The sequence below is a fragment of the Podarcis vaucheri genome, assembly GCF_965113315.1.
Source record: "Podarcis vaucheri genome assembly, chromosome: 9".
In the NCBI taxonomy this organism is placed as follows: domain Eukaryota; kingdom Metazoa; phylum Chordata; class Lepidosauria; order Squamata; family Lacertidae; genus Podarcis; species Podarcis vaucheri.
Window position 1 is genome coordinate 53367324 of NC_138767.1, and position 17141 is coordinate 53384464.

The following is a 17141-nucleotide window of genomic DNA, read 5'->3' on the forward strand; positions in this document are numbered from 1 at the left end:
TGTTTTACCTCAAAGGTTCTTCTTCAGAGGGTTTTTTGTTTTCTTCCTACTTTTGACATCTAATCCAAATGGTAGATAGACCAACAACACTCAAGTGACTTTATTGACTGTACCTCACCAGCAGACAGTTTTCCCTGTGGTGGGAAATGGGACATGGAACTCCTGCTTTCTGAAAGCTGCCAAATACTATGCATACTTGACACTCGCTGGAATATTATGCTTTAGAGAAATATCTGCCAACTCTCTCCTTTTGTTTCCTGAGGTGGATGGACCTTGATTACTGAGCTTTCCTTTATTGTTAATATTGCTGCTCTTATTTGCACTTAGGGTGGAGTTGTATTGAATATGTTACTAGAATATGTTTTGTTTAAGGTGTTTAAGCATGCAATTAATTTTATGTAAGTTGTTTTGTGTTTCTCTGATACTAGAAAACCAACTCAGACTTCATTACAAATGAAATATAGACTTCATTACTAATGAAACACATATATGAATTATATGTGTTTAAGTTTGCATGTGTAATTTTCAAGATTTATTTATGCATGTGATAAGATCTATATGACATAGATTGCTATTCTGGGATATCAAAGCATGTCACAGCAGCAGCAGCAGCAGCAACAACAACAACAACCATCATCACCACCACCAGCAGTTGGGAATGTTTGAGGCACTATATGTCATTCATAGGTTACTGTGATTCTTTACAGAACTACACAGTCTGCCAATATGGGAAAAGATGATGCTACTGACCAGCAGTGGCGTAGCGTGGGGGGTGCCAGGGGTGCCGGCCGCACCGGGCGCAACATTTGGGGGGGCGCGTTTGGCCGGCCCTCCTCAAGGAAGCAGGAACCCCACTGTCCTCGGACCTCCTCCGAAGGCTGGCGGTGGGGCGGAGAGACCTTCTCCCCGCGCCAGCCTTCGGAAGGCTGTCCTGAAGACTTGTGGTGGGAGCAGTGGCGTAGCGTGGGGGGTTGAAGGGGGCCTGCCGCACCTGGCGCAACATCTGGGGGGGGGCGCGGAAGAGACTCGAGTGCTAAAATCCACGGGTTAGGGGGCGCAAATTACTTGCCTTGCCCCGGGCGCTGAGAACCCACGCTATGCCACTGCTGACCAGTTATCCCATCATGAAGGAAAGGTGAACCAGGAGCAAGAATCTCGTCTCTTTAAGCTCAGCACAATACTTGGAGTATTAAGTGCACACACATACCAAGGGTTTAAGTGCTGCAGCTGTTACACATTGTGAAAGGTCAAAGAGGCAATGTCATTTCTTTGGGAAATGTTGTCAGAGATTAGGCAAGTGGGATGATGTAGGTGCAACAAAAAAGTTGATGGAGTAAAACAGATTTTCAAAGTTTGCAAGAAGTAGCTGATGCCTCGGCTGTTGCTTTCTGTGCTCTCCATTGCCTTCCCAGTATTATCCCTCTGACATTTGTTGCTAGTGCTTCTTCCAATGTCTTCTGCACAGAAAAAATAATGTCAGACACTTTGCTTTTCTGTCCCTGGTTTGCTTCCAGCCACATACTGGTTACACTAAATTATGTTTGACAGTTCTTGCACTTGGGCTTTTGCTCCTTATCAGCATAATTGCAATTGCTCCATTGGCAATAGGAATAGGCAGCTTTGATTTGGCACTGTACCCTTGCAACAGAAAACGGGGCGCAGTGCAAGAAGCTTCTTTAAAAGGAACGATGCCCTTCAGGGTTATAAGACAGAATTAAAGGACACAAAGACAGACTCCTACTGCAGTTATTGCCTGTATGCATGTTTTTAATAGTCCTGCTATTACTGTAAAAGTAATGTACAGTGTGCTGCATCTATAATCACAAAATAGTACCAAGAGGAATAGAAACACAGGCTGTTGTGAAGCTTATATCACTGTTAAAACATTTATTCTTCCTTTTTCTTCTCACACATAATCAAATCGTGAATTTCTTAGCTCTGGCAGGGGGATGAGAAAACTTGCAATTTTGTATATTTTCCTGATTCCCTTTTTAATCTGTTCATTTTCAATACCAAAGCAGTCAGGCTGAACTCTGATCCTCTCATTAAAACAGAATGTCTGGAAGCAAACTGAATTAAAATGATACCATTTTGTTCCAGTATATCATTCATCTTCTTGAGGGCTATTTGAAATGTATTTATGGACAGTAGCTCTGGGTTATTTTCTCCTCGCCAACTTTTTAAACTCAAAATACAGAGAAAACTATATCCCTTTTAGTTCAGTTGGAACGAAGCTGGAACTGTTATCATTTTAAAGTGGCAAAACATCCCTGCATAGTTGCAGAGCTGCAATAAATGGTACAGCTACCAATACGATTAATAAATAATTATAGAAATCAGTGATATGCCCATTCCATAGGTTTGTCTAGCCACATAGAATCCTCATGGATATCAGGGATGAAACCAGTGGGGCAGGCAGCATGGGCATCTGTGAACAGCCCCTGTGAAGGTGTGCCAAGTGGTGGGGGCTGAGGGGTCTTCAGCCCCCACCCCATTTTTACCTCCTCCCTGCCAATGTCACGTGGGGAGGAGGAGGCAGAGCGTGGACCCCGGCAAGGCCCACTTTGCCTCCCTGACGATGTTGCACTAGGTGGGGGCAGGACGTGTCACATGACACGTAACGTGATGCATCATGTGATGTGCACCCACAATGTGTGGGGCAAGTCGGCACCCTTGCCCCGTCTAGTTCCTTTGTTGGGCCTTGGAGGAAGTCAGGGAGTAGTCTACTAGCATAGGATATATCTTCCTGTGTGAAAAATATGGGAGGAGAAAAGGTGTAATAAGTCAACTTCCTTGTGTGGGCTAGTCATTTGATGACTAGAACTCCACTGGCTACCACACAGTAATGGTCAACAGAAGCCATTATGTTCTTCTGATGAATATAGAAGATGCAGAGTATTAACACAAATGTTAATACAAATGTTAATACAAATGTTCCAACTCTATGATTCTATGATTCTATGATTCTATGATTCTATGATTCTATGATTCTATGATTCTATGGATATGAGGGACTTTTACAAATGTGTATAGGCAAAGCATATCATGGAAATCAGAAGCTAGTTATTGTTGCTTTTACATGGCATCTCTCTGGCTATTACGTTTACCAGAATCGCCATGTCCAGCTTCTATTCTGAAAACTGACACAAGATGCTCAGATCAAAGGAAAGATTAATACCAACAAATGGAGTGGTATGTCTGTGGTGCTAACACACAGGACAGCTGGTCATCGATCCCATGCGAAACAAAATGATGGAACAGACCATGAGAGCTGAGAATTCCCTGGGAAAAAGCAGAATACAGATTGTATCATACTTTACAATCTCCTTCAAGGATGTTACTTGCATTTAAAAATTTGTGACAAAGTGCATGTCCGCTGTCACACTTATGCACATGTCTGCTTCAGACAAGTATGTAGCATGTCTCAGATTCCTAGCACTCATATGAATGGCAAAACAGATACAAGTGCACTCCTTGTGCATGCTGTCATACATGTGGTCTGTATATAGATGTCCTATATGTAAGTGACACCCATAGTTTACAGACATGTGAAAGGACTATCCAGATCATGTGACCCTCCCAGATTCTGAAATGTAGACTGGACATGCCATACCTGGGCCCAGTCAATGTGTGATTGGCAGCAATCTGAGGGGGCCTACATGAGCACAGATGTGCATATGTAGGTCTCTCTACATGTCAACATAAATCCTGATCAATCAGTATGATTGTCTCTGTTGAGGGAGCCCTACATATATTTCTATAGTCCCCTTCAGGCTAATGCCAATCACAGATTGTCTGAAAGGCACGGCTGGTCTGCCAATCTCATATATTCTTGGTGACACTTTCTTGCATTTGATGCTCACAGGTATAAAACTGAACAAGGCTAAAGTAGAGCACATTGCAACAATGTTAAAATGCAGGGTAAGTTGCAGTAAATAATGCAGGAAAGAGAGTGAAAGAATGGGAGAATTTGACACGATTGCCATTTTTCTTATAACATCTACTTCAACCCATAAATGTTATTTGTTCTAGATATTCCAACAAAAGTGAGAACTTATCAGTTCATTTTCATGTGCTTCACTCCTTAAAACTTGCTTAAAATTCAGATTTGGTTTGATACTTTTAGGTCAGTTTGTTATGAAGATAATACAAATCTTGAGCTAGCAGCTATAAGTACAGTCTCATAATACCACAAACCATTAGTGTGCTTCTAACTATTTATATTAATTCATTTTCCACAATGATCCAACTTGCAGAAGATGTGAATTCCAACGCAGGGTAACAACCACTCAGGATAGCAGAGGCGCCAGCTTCTCCAGAGGATTGAGGAAGCACAATGTGACATAGTGCAAAGTCCTAGTGTCATGTGCATGATGCCGCAAGGAGCCAGGGGCAGAGCTGAACAGCCTCTGAAAACTGAGGGGGCCCAAAACTCTCAAAAAATGCATTGGGGGAGGCTGGAACTGCCTTGGCCCCTAGGAGTTGGAATCTATGCAGGATAGAGTCAGACAACTGGCAGTCACATTGCTGTAAAGGGGTAGAAAAACAGGGCTTAATCCTGAGGCGAAAGGCCAGAGGCACGTTCCTCCACATAAGGACCACACAGTAAGCTTTGAGACACCATGTGGCTCCCAGGCAGCTAACCATTCTATTCATGACACTCAGTGGATGAAAACAGATACTTTTCCCTTCTGTCTGCAAGCTAACACAGATAAAAGTGCTCTAAAGATCCCCATGTGGTGGCTATAGTACAGTAGCTAACTAGCAGTGGGGTCTTTCATGTGTTAAACCCCTGTGGATGACCCAGTTCTACAAAGATCTCACTCTGAAGTAGTTGCAAATGCAGCAGAGGAGGGAAATAATCACATGAATATAAGAGCTTTTGGACAACTGAATACAGAGATGCTGATACAACCTAGAATAACTTGTTTTTAGGGCTGATTAGTACTGTAATTAAAAATCATTTACTTTCTTTCCTTTTTGGTATGCTGGACAAATGCAATCCTATACATGTCTACTCAGCCCAAAAGGAACATAGGGTGCAACTTTACACTGAGTTGGACTTTTGCTCCAACCAGTTCAGAATTGTCTATGCTACAAGTAGCCAATGTGGTAGCCTCCAGATGCTGGACTACAGCACCCATAATGCATGACATTGATCATGCTGTAGTGTATGAAAACCCCACAATATAATCCACTGTTGTTACCCAGCCTCTTGGTGTGGTGGTGTGTGCGCATTTTTTGGGGGGAGGGATGCAGTTAAGCTGTGAAAAGTGCACACACAGCCATCTGAAATACCACATCTGGTTTTGCATCAAGAACTAAAATCAGTTGATGAAAGACCTACGGTAACATATCTGGTTTACAGCTGCAAGTTCTTTGCATGGTTTAGGACTGGCTTTGGGGAAAGCAGGGGTCTTGTGACAGCTGGGTGGAAGGCAGAAATTGAACCTCAAGCTTGCCTAGTATGTAAATACTATTATGTTGAAAGCTTAACCAGTTGGCATTCTGTCTGTGAGACATCTTATTATTTATGTGGGGCCACTGATTTATTTTTGGATCCTCCATCCCACCTGCAATTTTTTTTCGCTACAAAGCATCAGCAAATTGGTTTCCTCTTTCATAAGTGCACTGGAGGGCTGAATCCATCTGCAGTGCACTGGGTCCAAAAAAATCCCACCAGTTGTGTGGGAGAATGTAATTTTAATGATCATTGCAAATGCTGTTTGGTACTGGTTGGTTTGTTTTGATGACCAAATAGTTTAAAACAATCAGATTCTATTCTGCAGCAGTGAGTTAAAATGTTGAAGTCACATTTGGAGAAAATAATTTGCACATCTGAGGGTAGAATTTGCATGGGAAATGTGTGAAACTCCGAATTGCTTTGGAAAAGGTTCTTCCCACAACCAACCACTGCTACTGTTAGGAATAGATACAGTGACTACTGCTAGGAATAGATGCAGTTACTTCAGCAGTCATTAATTCAATGAATAACTTTCTCCTAAACAGATTCTGACTGCTTCATAAAGTTTTAATTTACATCTGTAATATATTTTTTTAAATCCTAAACAGATTTGAGCCAGGAGTTAAAAGCCAAGGCAGACTGTTCTTCCAGGCACTTATTTCTTCATGCAATAAATTACACACAATATTTACATACCTGCCAAGACATGCATTTGAAGTGAGACTAATAGCTGCCATGCTCTCAAAATTTAAAGCAGTACTGACACACTTTATAAACAACCCCCTCCCGAATGGAAAATAGCTTTGTATTGAGATTTCAGCATAACCTTTCTTCTAAAGCATAGCTCAACAGGTTCATCCATTTAATAACACTCACTCTATGCATGGCAACAAGAGCCTGTTTCACCAAGTGACCTGAACATTTTTCAGCTGTGCTAACCTCCTGTTATATGCTTATTGAATTCACCTTCCGTGTGGTATCATTGACAAAGAAACCACTCAAATCCTCAGATAAATACAAAGGTGGTGTCAATAAACTATGGGAAATCACTGAGAAGCAGTCAGAGCCACTCATACACTAAATATTTCTTTGCTTTGCTTTCTCAGTAGCTTGTCCTTGTACCAAAACATTATGTTGTGGAACCAGAAGTACTTTCTGCTCCTGCTGCCCTTAACGCACCCCCCCCCCGCAAAAATAAAATAAAAGAGAGCTTCTCTAGAGACTGTCTAGATTCTCTGGATTCCCTGGAGACAATGTTTAGGGCACAGGGCTGCAGATGGATGGGGGGTTAATAATGTCCCGCATACACTATTCATAAGCAGAGGTGGGATTTTTTGTCTCAAATGAAAACTAAACTTCCTCAATACGGAGGATCCAACAGCCTATAGTGAGGGAATCTCTCACCCAACATGGGGCTCCAACTCATGAGATTAAGAGTCTCATACTCTACTAACTGAAAGAAGAAGAAAAAGATGCTCCAGGGGATTGGAGGAAACCTCCAAAATAATATTGGAAGTGGCGTAGGGATGTGGGGGGGCTCTGGCTGTGACTGACTTCTGAAAAGTCACTTTTGGCTCATTTTTCTAGTGCATAAGCTCCCCAAAAAGAAATAGGTCTTTACATTTCATATGGATTTGAATATATGGTACATAGATTATCTGGGCAATAAAAAATGAGACTGCTTTGAATAAATTAACTTCCAGTGAAACTGATGAATATATCAACCACCTAATTACAGGAACACATTTCCAGTTGTAGCAATACAAATAAAACATAATCATCTTAGCCATAGGAACAAATTAAAGTCTGCACAGTAGGGAAGGAGTTTGAACACAGTCATATCAAAGCTAGCACTGTCATGCTGACTGGGGCATGAAAAAGTATATATCATAATTTGGCTAACTGCAGTTTTTAATTGCTACAAGCAATAATGTGCCTAAATTAGGTTGATGGATATGTTCCACAGGTATGAAGTCAAGGAACAGGTGCCAAAATTTGGAAGAAATAGAGATGTTCTTCTAGTCAGTCCAAAGCTTGGTAAACTGCTATTTGAAAGCAACAATATAACTTAAATCAAATTATCCATTGTTACCCAGACCTATCCAGATTTACTATCCAGAGTTCAATGGGCTTCAGTTCCAAGTAAGTCTATTTAAAATTGCAGTCTAAGTGGCTTCGCTTATCTTTTTCCAAGTGTTTTTTGGAGTTCAATTATTATTACAATTATGTATTAAATTCTATACCACCCTTCATACAAAGATCACAGGGCAGTTTACAATATCTTAGGCTGTCTTAGATTTAGCCACATCAGGGCTTACCAGTTGCCATAGTAATGATCTGAAGTGTGGCATTGATATCTCATGCTTTCCCCAAGAAGCTCAGCATGGCATAAATCACTCTCCACACCACTCTGCAATGGTCATCTGAAGTATGGTGGGCAGAGGTACATGAGAGGATTTTCTCAATTGTGGTATTAAAGTCTTATTAAAGAAAATTACTGGGTTGAACTTGAATGTTGTTTCAGTTAAGTTGTTGGCTACTTTAATTCACCCTCACTTGTCAGCTGCATTCTTTTTATTTTTTTATTTTTTTATTGTTATTAGCAATAATTATAGTCAACTGGCAAAAGACACGGTATAAAGATATAGATATATAGATATATAACACAGAGCTTCAAAGCCATTCAAGGTTACGTCTACGATCCTTCTTCCAAATAAGCAATAACCTACTCCTTTAATAGCTTGTGTTCATGACCGAAAAGGGGAAGGAAGGGGGGGGAGGAAAGATGGCTTGGCTATAAAACTATTAGTTGAATGGTTACAAGTATTCTCTTTAATGATGTAAACCTGGTGTTAGTGGGATAGAAAGGAATATGTCCCACTAACACAATGAATGAAATGAGAGTAATAGACCGGTCTACCTTTTCTCTGCTGAGAAAATAAAACAGAACCCAGAAGTGACAAAATGTTCTTCTCTGTCTTATTCCCCACAGGCAGAAGCTATAACAAAAAGTGCTAATGAAAAAGAACCAAAACAAATAATTAAGATGGGCTCAGGTGGACAACTGGTACCCAGTTCATCTGGACCAACACATTCTCTCAATGATGGCTAGTGAGCCTTGGAGAAACTCAGTACAGGAAGAATCAACATCAGGTAGGAGAGTCACAGGATTGCGTTACCATGCTATGCAACAAGTTTTGATAGGACAAGGTTTGTATGATATGTTTATTCCTCCTCTCTAGCAAGATAATCCTTTGAATGTATCAGCTGTTCAATAGTGGAACAGACTGTCTCCGAAGATGGCGGTCTCACCTTTGCAGAAGTTAAGCAGTGGTCAGATGATCATCTGCCAGATTTACTGTAGTTGTATCTGGCACTGTAAGTCCTGCTCTGAGCAGGAGGCTGAACCAGGTGACTCCAAGGACTCTTCCAACTCTATTATTATATGAATCAATGCGCTAGAAACTGTTCAGGATAGAGCTCAATAGCTGTCCTGCCTCTACATGCAATGACCAAAGGAATTTGTTGGCATTCTATGAGCTTTGACACTAATGCCACAGGATAGTTTTCTAATAATATACAAGGTTAAGAACTTTGCTTCAGGATGAGAACAGAAATCACGCAGTGGCGGCAGCGGGAGGCCCAATTAGCTAAAGTTGTGCTTCAGGTTAAGAACAGTTTCAGGTTAAGAACGGACCTCCAGAACAAAATAAGTTCTTATCCCGAGGTACCACTGTATGTCAAAACTGGAGGTGGTAAATAGAGAGCCAGAAGCAAATTGTAGATGCAATAAGGTAAGAAACACCAGGGTCAAGATAACAGTTGACAGGATTTTAAGAAATTCATCCTATTGTTCCTCCTTGACTATACAAGCTGGAATAGATGATCCCAGACAGGCTTTTGTTGTTATTTAAATCAGTGTTGGGGAACGCCCAGTTCATGGACCTGCCAGATTCCTTCAAGTAGTCCACAAGGCTATTTCTAGCAAATTCCACCCATCCACCAATCATAACTGATCATTTTTATCATTCCAACACTTTCCACACTTCCTTACGTTTTTATGTATTTTATGGGCATTTAACATATTTTACATACAATTCTCCTTAAGACTAAGGGAGCAGTCCATATAAAACACATAAAATGTACGTAAAATACATAAAATTACATAGAATACCTTAGAATAGGAAAAATTATCCCACCTGTTTTTGCCTTGCCTCTTGTCTCTGGCCCCACCCATCATCAGAATGTGACCTTGGAAGATTTGCCAGGCTAAAAGAGGTTCCCTACTCCTGATTTAAATCAAAGATGCTTGCGGTTTTCAGACTGAATTTGAGACTAATTGGTAAACAACATATTAAACTGTGATTTATTTATTTTTTAAAAAAATCTTCCATAGCTGAAAGCAACTACCATCTCTTGAAAGGCTACAGAAATTGAAAAGCACAAAGAATCTCACAGACAGTCGGCTGTTTGTCAAAAAGCTCAGGCGGTATTTTTGGATTGAGTGAGAAGCAGAATATCATACTGCAAGTGTTCTTGAGATGTTGGCAGATACAAAGATAGACAGTAGCTGAATGGATAGGAAACTACATATTTTTTTTATTGCCTTCATATATCCACATTCATTCTAGACCATTTATTTCCTTGCCTGTTAGACACTAGAGATTTGATGCTTGATACTTTGATACTTGTCTTTAGAATAAATCTGAAGGCTGGGATGAATTTGGGGTGAATATAATGGCTACTTAGGTCAAAGTCCTACTGGCTCCTTATATTAAGGGAGGGCTGTGGTATTCCTCTGGGTAGTTCTTAGCATAACATCAAAGGATCTAATGGGGGTCTCTTTCTGCAGGCAAAAAGATACAGGTTCCCTGAACGCAGTCTATCAGCTTTGCATCCACCTCCTGCTGTAATCTGCCTTCGTCCAGCTACACCAGCAAAGCAGTTCAGGAGTAGAAACCAGGCAGACTTGCAGAAATGTGATATATTATTATAGAAGAAATAAGAAGTTATAATGAAAAGTACACAACTCCTTTTTTAAGAACTGTGTTGGATTAGCTAGGTCATAGTGGGCTAATTGGATTTGGAAGCTACTTCTGGGTGCTGTTAAAATGGGTTTTCAATCTGTGATGTGGCCTCAGCAATTTTGTACAAAGGCTATTTCTCAGCGCTCTCTCTCTCTCTCTCTCTCTCTCTCTCTCTCTCTGTGTGTGTGTGTGTGTGTGTGTGTGTCTGCTGGAACAGTATAACGTTTCTGATGTATTTTTGGTAGGTGCTGCTTATATAATTGATCATCTTAATTAACTAATGTTGTTATCCAAAAATGATATGAAAAACATTAAACTAGTGAGAATGTGCAATAGGCAGTGTGTGGAACTCCCAAAAAGGGCGGCAGCAGGGGGGAACATATAATATTTTCAGATAAATGGCCTTCACGTAATAGGGCTTTGCTGAAATCTTAGAAACTAGAGGACATTTAGAACTACAGATAGCTACAATCCAATCTTTCATCAGAAGCAGGTCCATTTAAGTCAAATAAGACTTACCCATGGTTAAGTGTACATAGGATTGCATCCTTATAGCATCATCCTATGGACGTGTATTCAGAACTAAGGCCCATGAAGTTGCGTCACAGTGCAATCCTACATAAGCATAGCCAGACATTGGTTCTTAGTGGGTCCCATGGATCATATTCCAGCGGTACCAGCTATAGGGAGCAGAAGTGGCCTCAGCCCTCTCAATATTTTGAGGCAGGGGTCTAAGCCCCCCCCCCACCAATATTGAGGGGCCGCCATCCTTCCCCCTGGGTGAGTGCCATCATGCTGGGTGGGAGGCTCGGAGGGTGATTTTCTCCCCCTGCTGCAATCACCAGAGTGCCAGCCCACCAGGAGGAAGGTTTGGGGGCGATTTTCACCCTCTGTACCCCCCGCTGCGATCACCAGAGTATCCTGGTAGGCACCAGCACGTCCCGGCAGGTGCGGCCTGATGGAGGGTGGGGCATTGTGCATGTGATGTCATGCACATGCAACAGCCCCCCCCCTGCCACTGTTGGGCCCAACTCGGCACACCTGTCATACTCCCAGGTTCACAGGCTATATTGGTATTTGAAGAAGTGTGCATGCACACAAAAGCTTATACCAAGAACAAACTTAGTTGATCTCTAAGGTGCTACTGAACAATTTTTTTATTTATATATATATTTCGACTGTGTCAGACCAACACCTACCTGAATCTAGGATATATTGGTGATTATTGAGACTAAACTTCTATGCACACTGACCTGGAAGTAAATCCCATTGAACCCAACAAGACTTACTTCTGAATAAACATACCGATAGGTAGGTTTGCACTGCACTTTCCTTTTGTTTTTTACTCATTTAGTCGTGTCTGACTCTTCGTGACCCCATGGACCAGAGCACGCCATCAATCCTGTCTTCCACTGCCTCCCGCAGTTTGGTCAAACTCATGCTGGTAGCTTCAAGAACACTATCCAACCATCTCGTCCTCTGTCGTCCCCTTCTTCTTGTGCCCTCAATCTTTCCCAACATCAGGGTCTTTTCCAGGGAGTCTTCTCTTCTCATGAGGTGGCCAAAGTATTGGAGCCTCAGTTTCAGGATCTGTCCTTCCAGTGAGCACTCAGGGCTGATTTCCTTCAGAATGGATAGGTTTGATCTTCTTGCAGTCCATGGGACTCTCAAGAGTTTCCTCCAGCACCATAACTCAAAAGCATCAATTTTTCGGCTATCAGCCTTCTTTATGGTCCAGCTCTCACTTCCATACATCACTACTGGGAAAACCATAGCTTTAACTATACGGACCTTTGTTGGCAAAGTGATGTCTCTGCTTTTTAACATGCTGTAATGAAAGTCATACCAATAGTTTGCAGGTCTAAATGCTAGAGTAGGAAGGAAGGAAGGAAGGAAGGAAGGAAGGAAGGAAGGAGCGAGCTTTGGTCAGGGATCGTCAACATGGTGCTCTTCAGATGTTTTGCAGTACAACACATTTCAGTCCCAGCCATCATGGCTAATGGTAGAGGATGATGGATATCACATAGGGTACCACAGTGGCTCCCAATGACCTACACCAAAGCTTTTTCCTTACTTCCTTTCTACACCAGCATTTGCACCTACAAACCATGCTCCCCATTCATACACAATCACACTGAATGGGGAACTGCCTGTAAAGGCTTTGCTCTCCCTCCATGTTCTCAAGCTGTAGTTGAGAATCTCTGCCATGGATGAGTAGGTGAGAATGTCAGCCATGGATACTGGGGATCCCCAATGGTGTTTTCAATTATCACTGTGCCCTGAATTGGTGTGTATGTTGTAAAAGAACCCATAGCTTTCACTAAGGTCACAGTCTATTTTGGTCTGGGCAATTAATTGAAGATTTCTGTTCAAGATCTAGCAGCTCATATCACCTAAAAAGAGGGGAGAGGTGGAGTATTAATTTGTGAATTAAGGAAATTTAGAATTAAAGTGCATATTTTTGCAAATAATGTTATATTCATTTTTTTCTATAAAAGCAGATTCTCTAGTTCTTTTAATGACATTTTTGCTGATTGAGGATTACTTTGAATGCTATAAAACTGCTAGCTCAACACCGCATACTGAAGAGTTCAATTTTGTGGGATGCGGGTTAATCCATTTTAAATTGCCCTTAATCTTTATTACTAGATTAACGAAATGTATGTTCCCAGTTTCTTACAGATTACATGGACATAATTTGCTGGAATAGAATAGAGCTCCTTATGAAAATCTCCTAATGTGTGCACTGAACAAAAACCACTAACTGCTACAGGAAGTCTTTGAGTGGGATGAACCCATTTTTGAACACCACTATTTCTATGCTTAACAATAAACTAAGTGCACACCACAACCAGCAACAATACAGAAACTGTACCACGCATTGCTGTAGCATTATACCATAAAGATAGCTAAGATTTTTCATTAAAAAGTGGCCCTTTTGCAAAGAAGCAAAAAATACGTCAGTAACTAACGGCTGACAATGCCAACATTATTGGCCACAGAAGGGTGATATCTAGCACTGGACAGTGATCCTATTGGCACAAGACACCTCAAAAAGTGAGATAAAACAAAAAAAGGAAGGACCAGTAAAGGGAATCATTCCAACCACGATAATGGAATTTGCTGTAAAAAGAAATCTTTCCTATCTATTGAGAAAACAACCTTGATGAATAGCATTTTAATGCCTTCTAGTTCACCATCTGGCGTGCTCTGGCGTGCTCTGGTCCATGGGGTCACGAAGAGTTGGATACGACTAAATGACTAAACAACAACAGTTCACCATCTTTTTAAACCACGTACATGGACCTGAATGATTCATTGCTTTATATGGGGGCAAATCAGCCATGGAATAGAGCAAACCATACCATCCAATACAAAGTGTCCACAAACTGGGATGCCATCTTCCAGGACCACACACCCACACAGGTCACATGACCCACATGGGATCGCTGCCCCCCAAAAGCATTTTCTTGGGGGCAAGAGTAAGGCCCAAAATTGTGTGAGATCACAGCGGCCATTTTTGCCACCATCCTCTCGTGAGAAAAAAATGGGATGTCCCGTTTTTTCCAGGACAGTTGGTGGGTATGGGAAAACCCATCTGATAGCACCGAGTAGGAGTCAGCCCATATCTTGTGCCCAGCTACTCCTGTTGTCTTTCATCAACATTTAGTTTTTGAAAGAACATGTCCTCTGGAAGCTGCTAGGCCAAGATAATGGAATATGATCTTACCCACACAGAAGTCAAAAGACTGAAATGCATTGGACACACAAAACTGGAACGTTGGGAGGTTTTGGAGGGTGATGTCCTTTTGATACTGTTCCATTTCACACCACACTGAACCAAATTCCATTTGTTCAAACTTAGGCTATGCAAGCTTTGAGGCAGAAATTGAGGAGCGCTCATTCACAGCATATACAAAGAGGCTGAAATGACAGTTCATTTTGCATTCATGAATGGCCTCACTGCCTGCTCCTCCTCTCTCTGGTATGCATTCCTCTCTCCTTTCCTTTGTTGGCTTTTGCTATGGTTTCATGTCTGCACTGGTGTGAGCAATAATAAAGTTCACCATTTTTCCCATGTTGTTGCTGTTTTTTAAAAACGTTTGAAACTAGAGTTTGAAGCAAGCTGGCAAACCATACTTAAGAGTGTATCTGCTTAATGTTAACCATGGCCAGCACTGGGGGAGTCATAATACTATGGTAAAGCCAATAAGAGAAGTGGGGGATTTGTACTGGAGCAGGGAGGGACTACATGAACCCCACAGCCCACTTCCCACTGCTTAACTACACACTGCACCAACATGGCTTCATATTCAGCGGTCAGAGGTTTGCATCATTATTACGACATTATGAAGCATTTAAACAATCGCTTGACATCCTTGTCTCAAAACATTTGCAAGTCCTATTTAAAATACCTAGTTTGCTATTCACAGAAATAGTGGGGAAGGTGGAAAGCACTGTATTAGCATTGTTCTTCATTCCAAAACTGTGGACCATTTTCCCCTCTAGTGACTGATACTGTAAATTACAGCTGCTTGAATGCATTTCTAAGCAATTATTTTAATGATTTTCTAAAGACTGAAATTTTGTGAAAAGGTCAGAAGGCAGATTTAACTACAAGCTAAGCCCCAACTATCTTCTTCCTGAGGGCCCCAAATGTGCAGCCACTGGCCTCAAAGAAACCAAGATTTTAAAAATATCTATTGTGGCTTAAAGCAGGGGTCGCCAAACCTTTTGGATCAGTGAGCATATTTCAGATTTTGAGAGACTGCTGGGGGTACCGGTCGGAAAACAGCTGCTATGAGGAGGGTGGAGGTGCTATGGGTAAAGGACCCCGGATGGTTATGGAGAGCGTGGGGATTCCAAAAAGTCTATATGAACCTAAACATCTGTTTGCTATTGCAGCCTGACAAATGGGTCAGATTACCTTTTTGCTGTTTCAGAGAGTCTATGTCATTTTTTCCTCACACACTATATTGCTAAGATTAATAAAGTGTGTATTCCCTCCAGGCTTTTTGTAAGTGAATGTTTGTGTATGTTTTGATCCTTTCCCCCCTTGGATGTTCAGTTGAGGACATAATATACATGGAAATACCTCATTAAACAACACATCATTGCAAAGTTCAGATAAGCCTCTAATGTTCTGAGGTGACTGAGGCAACAACATCCACTCATGTGGAAAGTAAACCATTAATATACCAGCACTCGAAGAATACAAACAATAATTAGCTGGATGCTTTTGAACAACTTCAGATCCATGCTATTCTTGTTGGCCCTCACCTGCTACTCCAAAACTGTTTGAGAGCTAAAGTGTTGTGTTGATCATTATAATACTGGGAATTCAGTTCCGTCATATCTCACTCATTAATCTTCAAAACCCATCAAACAACAAGAAAAGCAAAATGTAGGAAACATTTACTGGATCAGAGCCTAATATATGACAATCCTATAATAGTTATTGTCGAATTTTCTCAAGCATCTACAAATTATTTCCAGAGTTTTAATTCTTTCAATGATCCCTACAGTCGTAGATCAATGAACAATATCAAACATGTGATGTGTCTAAATAAGTACTATATAATGAACTATCTTTTTAGTTCACCCTTTCTGCCAGTGAAGACTTGCATTTTTTTCAACAGGAATCTGGGAACATCAGTGAGAGATAATTGTCCTAAAATTATTATTTAGAACTGTTCCAGTTATATTCCTGCTAATATTAATGTTCTTGGAAAAGTTTAATTCTGAGTATTTCATTTCGTTTTACAGAAGACAGATGCACATACCCTTTTGTAACGTTTCTATTGAAAATACAAAGATATTGATAAGTATTTAGTCTCAAGTAAGCATTTCTGTGCGCTGTTGTGGTTCGCCAGAAGCGGCTTTGTCATGCTGGCCACATGACCCGGAAGCTGTATGCTGGCTCCCTCGGCCAATAAAGCGAGATGAGCGCCGCAACCCCAGAGTTGGCCACAACTGAACCTAATGGCCAGGGGTCCCTTTACATTTACCTTTAAGCACTTATTAAACTATTAAAAAGCAAAATATAAATGCACAATTCACACAAACCGGAATGCTATTTATTTCAGTGGCAGAATTAGGTTGCAAGCCTATTTAGCTTGGGGAGATTGTGTATTCAACTTTATTAGAGTCATCTGCCTGGAAACATGCTCTGTTTGAAGAGTTGTCCAATCCAAATTCAGTTTTAAAAATCAGAGGAAAAAACAGCAGGGGCTTTCAACTGGCCCTTCAATAGCCAGCAGGTGGACAGCAGACTAAGCAGATACAGTACACAGATCAGCTGGTTACAGTCTTCTTTGCTAGGGTGAGAGGTATTATTGTATTGTATTATTTCTATTTAAATTATAGTTGTTATATCTAAATTTACATCCATACATATATCTTAGCATTTGTACATTCTCTACAAATTTGTGTCCACACATATATCCCTAGCAGGATGAGGGCTCATCACATCCTGGATGCTGTGTGCACAGAGTTCAGCCAAGTCCAAGAAACCTCCTCGTCATCTATCACTTTAAAAGAAACAAACTACAATCAGCTGCTTGGTAGGGATTGCAGAAGCGCTGGACATCATTCACTCCCCACTTCTGTTTCCCTGCCCAGCAGCTGATTGGTGGGATTTCAATTTAAAA

General features: G+C 41.1%; 1 protein-coding gene and 1 long non-coding RNA gene across 2 annotated transcripts in view; one reads left to right on the top strand and one right to left on the bottom strand.

Annotated features, from left to right (window-relative positions):
- The window catches only part of LOC309540974, a 72503-nt gene extending 62142 nt beyond the window's left edge, over nt 1-10361 (top strand). The window contains exons 2-3 of the long non-coding RNA XR_014223594.1: nt 8457-8617; nt 10317-10361. This is a non-coding gene — a long non-coding RNA (uncharacterized lncRNA). The remainder of the gene's footprint in view (nt 1-8456; nt 8618-10316) is intronic.
- The window catches only part of MTNR1A (melatonin receptor 1A), a 65503-nt gene that overhangs the window by 12387 nt on the left and 35975 nt on the right, over nt 1-17141 (bottom strand). The window lies entirely within an intron of this gene.